Below are 7601 nucleotides of genomic sequence, written 5' to 3' on the forward strand. Positions count from 1 at the left end.
AGTGAAATCCACTACAACGACTCCATGAGGTGGCCGGTGAAGGCGGAGACGGAGGCGCCGGACCTCGGCAAAGGCGAAGACCGCGACAGAGGGATGCCGGCGATTCGGCGGATTAAGACTATGGTGACGGGACGCGGCTGAAGCGCGGCGACTCCCTGGCGCGGGGGCGACGGCGGAGACGCGATGGCGAGTCTGAGCCGCGAGGGCTCCAGCTGAGGCCACGCAGGGATGACAGCAGTAGCAGTGTAGCGGCTTCGCGCGATGGTGGGTTGTCCATCGCCCCTACGAAAGCTATCACAAAACCACGGGGATGACTCGGGCAGGAGCGGGCGATCCACGGAGAAGCGGCAGTCGCTACAGTCGGGTTGCGCGAATGCAGCCAGCAGTGGCGACTTGGCAGTTTGTATGCCGGTTCACCAGCGGAAGCAGAGTCACGTGGCGGGAGGGCAGTTTGAGACGAGGCCGGGCATGGCTTGGTGTTGATCCGTCGTAGAAGAGGTAGAGGATCTTGGGTTGTGACTCGGGAGTAGGGGGACCCAACGCGGAGAGCCGGCACCGGCTGGAATAGTAAACCGGCGAGCGCGGCTAAAGCGGAAACCGGATGCTTGAGGCCGGATGCCTGAAGTATGGCAGTGCCAGAGGAGTAAATGGCCAGGCGGGTCGGAATCAGTGCCAGGTTGCTGGAGGTGACTCGGCAGGAAACAAGCAGCTCGCAGCAGTTTGAAGCACAGGGTGGCTCTTTAGCATGGGGGCGATGGCGGTTTAGCGACAGCAGTAGCTATGCCAAGCCATGGCAGTTCATGAGGCAACCAAAGCAGAGGAGCAGGAGCCGGCCCTCAAAGCGGCGCTGGCGCGCAGCTAAGCTAGAGGCAGGACAGGCAGAACTCGGCTGGGCCGAGCCGCAAGCACGTGAGGCCGGGCGACTGCAGAAAGCAGGCTGCAGACCGGGAGGAGGCGCGGTTGGATCCGGTGTCGGGTTGGGGAAGTGCGGCTCCGGGTTGGTGATGGCGAGTTGGGCGTCGGACAGGGCATGCTACACAGAGCCGGCACAAGGCCGGGTCGCGCACGTGGTCGGCGAGGTGGCGAACGAGGCCGGCCGGACTGCGGGGAAGCCGGCGTGGAACCAGAACGACACGGACCCGGCAGGGGCGAGCGGGACGACTGACACGCAGGAGGCCGCGACATGAGGCCGGACGCGGCCAGGCTCGGGGCGGGTTGAATTGGCGCAGCGACGAAGAGCAGAGGAAGGACGGGCGCAGCAACGGCAACGACTATTGCTTGACGGGTCAAACGTGGGCATCTTGAGTGGTGTTGCGGCAGAGGTGGCGGTTGACGCAACCGGCCGGCTCCATGGCGGCGACTCACGGACGAAACAAAGGGCACGTTGCTCCGGGGCTACAGTGAGGTGCAGCGGTCGGCGGGTCAGCCATGGTGGATCGACCACGGCGTGCGGCAGCTGAGGCGGCTGCATTTAACTGAGGTATGCCAGAGCCGGCAAGGCTTCGAGGGCACGGGCGAGGCTGGCCAGGACTCGCGTGGCTCAAGGCCGATCCCAGCAGAGGTGGAGGTCCGGATTGTTGCCTCGAGGCCCAGACGGCGAAGGAGTCCTTGATCGCTACCTTATCCGGTTCCGGGTCGTGGCCTCCGGCTCCTTTTCTCTCTTTCCCTTTTTTTTAAACTTGATCTTTGTGAGCAGATCGAACATGGCTTTGGCAATTCAGGAATAGTGAATCAGCTTTTCACGTGAGATGAACTATTAGGCTGGTCATAGTGGGGAGTAACTTAGACTAGTGTCATATGCATGACACTAGTCTAAGTTACTACCTTCATAATGCATAGTAACATGATAGTAGTGTCATAGATGGCTTCATTTATTAGCTTGTAGACTCATCTTGTCTTGGGAAACGCTATGTTACATATTATGTTACCACCTCACATTAAATACTTGCCACATAAGCAAAAATTTATTGAAATGCGTTATGTTACTAGCTAAGTTACTCCCACTATGACCAGCCTCGGGCAATTATTGGCCTGGGAACTTGTGCCTTTGTAGATTTGCCTCTCTTTGTAGCAAAAAAATATACCAAAACTGCAACTTGACTATGTACGACTCGGTCTTTACGCCAGGGAGCAGTACGCTTCAGACTTTTTTTTTACTCTTGTTGGTCTCGGCGATTTGATCCTTGTGCTGATTAAACTCGGATAGGTCTTTGACTTGCAGCAGCGGCGGTGCACCCGATGCAACCCTAACTTTTCTTGAATTTTAACCTTGTATATTCTGTATCGACTGCTCATTAACCTTGTATATTCTGTATCTTGAATTTTAAACTTCATAGTGGACACGTGAAAACTGTTGTCGATGTGAAGCTTTAGCACCGGTTCTTCATCATTCCGATGATTGCAAACTTCTCGACCCTAAAAGATATCCCTCCAAGAATTCAACACCATCGTGCGCTGGCCCCATGGTGGGTGCCAACTGTCGTGGAATTAACATGTCAGATGTCCTTAGTGTGAGGACTTAGTCGCGAGGCCAACGCATCTATGTGGTAGCTTGAGAGGGGTTGAGCGGAATCGAGAGACGCAACATGCAAGACAAAGATTTAGACAGCTTCGGGCCCCGGGAAACATCATCTGGTAAAAACCCTACATGCTGTTTGAGGCTAGATCTCATTATCATCACGAGGGAGTCGTAGTAAACCGGCTCTCCTTCAGTTGTGTCTAGCCTTAAAGATTGTTTCTTGCTTCTCCCTCTTTTGGGAGCCCTGTTCCTCCTTATATAAGTTGAAGGGGCGGGTTACATGTAGAGTCCATCTCAGACTAAGACTTAAACTATTTTGACTTCCTTTCCTGGGCTTCTTAACGTCTGCCGGTTTAACATTGTCTGCCGGTTTAACAACGTCTGCCGGTTCTACCATCTGTCTTAACTCTGCCGGTTTAACACTTACCGGTTTACCGTCTGTCCTAGCCATCTGTCTTAACTGTCTGCCGGTTTACCATCCGCCGGTTTACCAAGTCCCGACCGGTTTACGACTCCGGCCGGGTCATACCGCAGGGTATATCCCCGACAATAATCCTTATCCTTTACCCGGGAATTTAGTACCTGATAATATGCCATTTGTGTTGCCTCCTTATCCTATGTTGGGATGGAACGATGCTCTTGTTGTTGCTCCTCCTTAGACCAAGAACAATGCCGACGCTAGTTGGGGCCATGCTCTTTGGGAAGAAAATGAGGCATAGATTGAACAACCTCCACAACCTGCAGCGCCAGAGCGAGACCAGGTTTCCATTGTCATTTATCAACCAGAGGGATCAGTTTCTGTGGAACAACAAATGCAAGTTGAGCAGAATGTGCAGGTCTAGCAACAACTACATGCTGAACAATAAATGCAGCTTGAGGAGCAGGCTACTTTTCTTGAGAATTCACTGGCAATTGTGCCTTATCAGCCTCCTGTGATTCAACGTCATGAGATCTTCATTGGCATGGCTCCTATTGTGGCTGGACCACCTCTTCCTCCTGAGATGATATGGAAGAGGTATTTCAAGAATTTGATGTTTGACTTTACTGTCAAAGAGGTGCCAAGGTCAATCTTCTTCGAACCTTTGGGCATAGTTACCTACTCCAAGCACACCTGGTCTATTCCATTTGATGAAACCAGGAAGATGTCTTTGTTGGTAGCTAAATTGCCCAGTTTTGCTCCTCTGAGGAAGTCTGTTTTGGTTAATCGCCCAGTTGCTAGAGTCTTATTTGAGGAACTTCCTGATGCTCCTACTCCTGTCACTGATGATGTTTTGCCTGTTGAACCTGGTGAGATGTCTCAGTCCTCACCAGTGGTTTTTACTACAGAGAAGCAAGCCAAGGAGAAAAAAATAGAGAGGGAGGAAGAAGATGCCTGCACCCCTTGTGGACACTTCCTTGAGGCGCCGCACGAGAAGCGCGACAAAACTTGATGGTTTTAAACATGTGGCTTTTGAGCAGCTCCCTCTACAGCCCACGAAGAAACAACCTTGCTCCAAGTCCATGGATGTCAAGGCCCAGCCCAACTCTGAAGATGCTCATAGCCAGGAGAAGCAAACAGATTTCCCTCCTCATACACCAATCAAGGTCCTACAGGCGGTGGGAGCAGAGCTGGAGATTGAGCCCTCTCTCCTTTCTACGGACAAGCTTATGGATGATTCCAAGGAGGACTCCTCTTCTTGTGCTGTTTAAATGTTAATGTTAGCTACTTTAATTAGGTGTAGCGAGCCTGTTAAATCTGCTACTTTTATTGTCGTGCTGGATTTTGTTGCAAATGGTGCAGACTACTTTATTGTCGTTTGTAATACTCTGGGATGTATGGAATTGTATGTCATGCTACTTTTGGTTCAATCATGTTTAGTTACTAATGAATCAAGTGTCCACGCATAGCTGGAAAATCCTCTGTTGGAATGTCATAGGTCTGAATTCTGACGCACGACAATGCTCTGTCAGAGAAAAAGTGCTTGGGAGTCAATGTGTTGTTGTTTGTATGCAAGAAACCAAGCTTTCTCGATGCACTCATGCGCTTATTAAAAGCATTTGCCCTACTTGTTTTGATCAGTTTATTGAATCTCCCTCTAGAGGAGCTTCTGGTGGTATTTTAACACTGTGGCGTTCAGATGTTTTTCATGGTAACTTGGTGGAAGTGAAACCGTTTGGCATTGTGATCAGTTTCACCTCAGTGCATAACAAAGAGCAATGGTTTATGGTAAATGTTTATGGGCCTTGCCAGGGTGAAATGAGGGATGAGTTTGTTTGATGGTTATATAATTTGGAGGTTGAACCTAAACAAAAGTGGATTTTGATGGGGGATTTTAACTTTATAAGATCTCTTGATAATGGAAATCTTCCTCGAGGAGATGTGAATGACATCTTCATTTTTAATGAGATCATAGGGCACTTGGGTATTTTGGAACTTCCATTAAAGGGGAGAAGATTCACTTGGTCAAACATGCAGGACATACCACTTCTGGAACAACTTGACTGGGTTTTCACTTCTACTAGTCTGATCAATCTATATCCTATGACACAAGTTACTCCTCTTGCATAAAGTTCTTCAGATCATGTGCCCTACCTAATATCTATTAGCACTTCTATACCAAAATCTCACCTGTTCAGGTTTGAAAATTATTGGGTTCATCAACCTGGTTTCATGGACTCTGTGCAACAAGTTTGGGCTAGAAGCTCTCACAAGTCTCATATTTCTGCAATAATTGTGGATAAACTAAAAGCTTTGAGGCTTGATTTGAAGAAATGGCAGAAGGGGTTGTCCCACATCAAAAGGTTGATTGAGAATTGCAATTGGGTGATTCTTTGGTTGGATAATTTAGAGGATTTGAGTCCTTTATCCAGGCCAAAAGCCAATTTCAGGAAGATTTTGCCAAACTACACCATGAACATCTTTTGGATTTGCAGTATCTCTATTGTGGAAAAAGGTGTACCGTTAGGTATATCAAAGCGGGAGAGGAAAATTCCAAGTTTTCTCAGGCAATGGCCACTGAAAGATATAGGAAGAATTCTATTGCAAGTTTGTAGCTATCTGATGTCACTATTACTTCAGATCATGAGGAAATGGCCAAGGAATTCTTACATTCCTCCAAAAGTGGAATGGGTACTGTCGGTGTCAAAACCGGCGGATCTCGGGTAGGGGGTCCCGAACTGTGCGTCTAGGCGGATGGTAACAGGAGACGAGGGACACGATGTTTTACCCAGGTTCGGGCCCTCTTGATGGAGGTAAAACCCTACGTCCTACTTGATTGATATTGATGATGTGGGTATTACAAGAGTAGATCTACCACGAGATCAAGGAGGCTAAACCCTAGAAGCTAGCCTATGGTATGATTGTTGTTATTGTTGTCGTCCTACGGACTAAAACCATCCGGTTTACATAGACACCGGAGAGGGCTAGGGTTACACAGAGTCGGTTACAATGGTAGGAGATCTACATATCCGTATCGCCAAGCTTGCCTTCCACGCCAAGGAAAGTCCCATCCGGACACGGGACGAAGTCTTCAATCTTGTATCTTCATAGTCTTGGAGTCCGGCCGATGATGATAGTTCGGCTATCCGAACACCCCCTAGTCCAGGACTCCCTCAGTAGCCCCTGAACCAGGCTTCAATGACGATGAGTCCGGCGCGCATATTGTCTTCAGCATTGCAAGGCGGGTTCCTCCTCCGAATAATTTGTAGAAGATTGTGAACACCAGGATAGTGTCCGGCTCTGCAAAATAAATTCCACATTCCACCGTAGAGAGAATAATATTTGCACAAGTTCAATCTGCTGACGTATTTCGTGGCGTGATGTCACACCACAACCAAGCCTTTACTTGAATCATTTTTATTATACCGCCTCAGCGCGTTTAGCGAAGCGGTTTCCTTGGCACGTCTTGTTGAAGTAGAGATCGTGCTCCCCCTATTCCGGTATTCTCATCAATACGGACGTGGGTAACCCAACCGCGCCATAGATTGCGGCACTTGGGAGAAAAGCGAGTTTTACTAGGCCGGTGGGGACGCATAGTTTCGTCCGTCCATATATAAGGGGATAAGGATCCACCTTTTCACCTACGCCTTCTTCCTCCTTTGCTTATCCATCTCCGCGCACTCGAGCTCCAGCGCCCAAGTCCGCACATCTCGCCTCGACCTCCTCCAGCCATGTCCGGAGCGGGAGGCAAATGGATGGTCTCCTCCGTCACGGAGGGGCACATCGAGAGGCTGCGCGACGCCGGATACCTGTCCAGCGACATCGCGCACCGGCTCCCCAACAAGGGGCAGCTCATCCCCACCCCCAGGCCCCATGAGAGGGTAGTATTCCTTCCTCATTTCCTCCGCGGACTGGGCTTCCCACTTCACCCATTGTCCGGGGGCTCATGTTCTACTACGGCCTGGATTTCCATGATCTGGCCCCGAATTTCATCCTCAACATCTCGGCGTTTATCATTGCGTGTGAGGCCTTCCTCTGCATCCAGCCCCACTTCGGCTTGTGGCTCAAGGTCTTCAATATCAAGCCGAAGGTCATGAAGGGGAATCAAGCGGAGTGCGGAGGCGCCATGGTGGGCAAGATACCCAACATTACTTGGCTCGAGGGCGCCCTCGTGGAAACCATCAAGGGGTGGCAATCGGGGTGGTTCTAAATCACCGAGCCGCGTGACCCTAAATGGGCAGCGGCCCCCGAATTCAGATCTGGCATCCCCACATGGCTCACCTCTTGGAAGGAGAGTGGCCTGACTTGGGGTGATTCAGAGGAGCTGACCGGACTCCAAGCCTGTATCCATAAGCTGGTGGACAAGAAGCTCAAGCTTGTCAACGTCGTCCAGGTCATGCTCATCCGCCGGATCCTCCCGTGCCAACAACGGGCCTTTAAACTATGGGAGTTCGATCCGGCTCAGCACCAAACCTTGAGCGGGCTCTTCGACACTAGGTATGAAGATGCCTGAAAGGTGCTTTTTAAGGGCGCCGAGGCCCTCGCATCCGCTACCGAAGATCGCGGATTCCGCTCGCAGCGTCTGGCTGACGAGGTAAATGATTTTACCCTTTACGGGATACTTGCTTTTCATAGTTTCACTCTATGCGGGATCTAAACTCCCCT

The sequence above is a fragment of the Triticum aestivum genome, chromosome 4B (genome assembly GCF_018294505.1).
Source record: "Triticum aestivum cultivar Chinese Spring chromosome 4B, IWGSC CS RefSeq v2.1, whole genome shotgun sequence".
NCBI lineage: Eukaryota > Viridiplantae > Streptophyta > Magnoliopsida > Poales > Poaceae > Triticum > Triticum aestivum.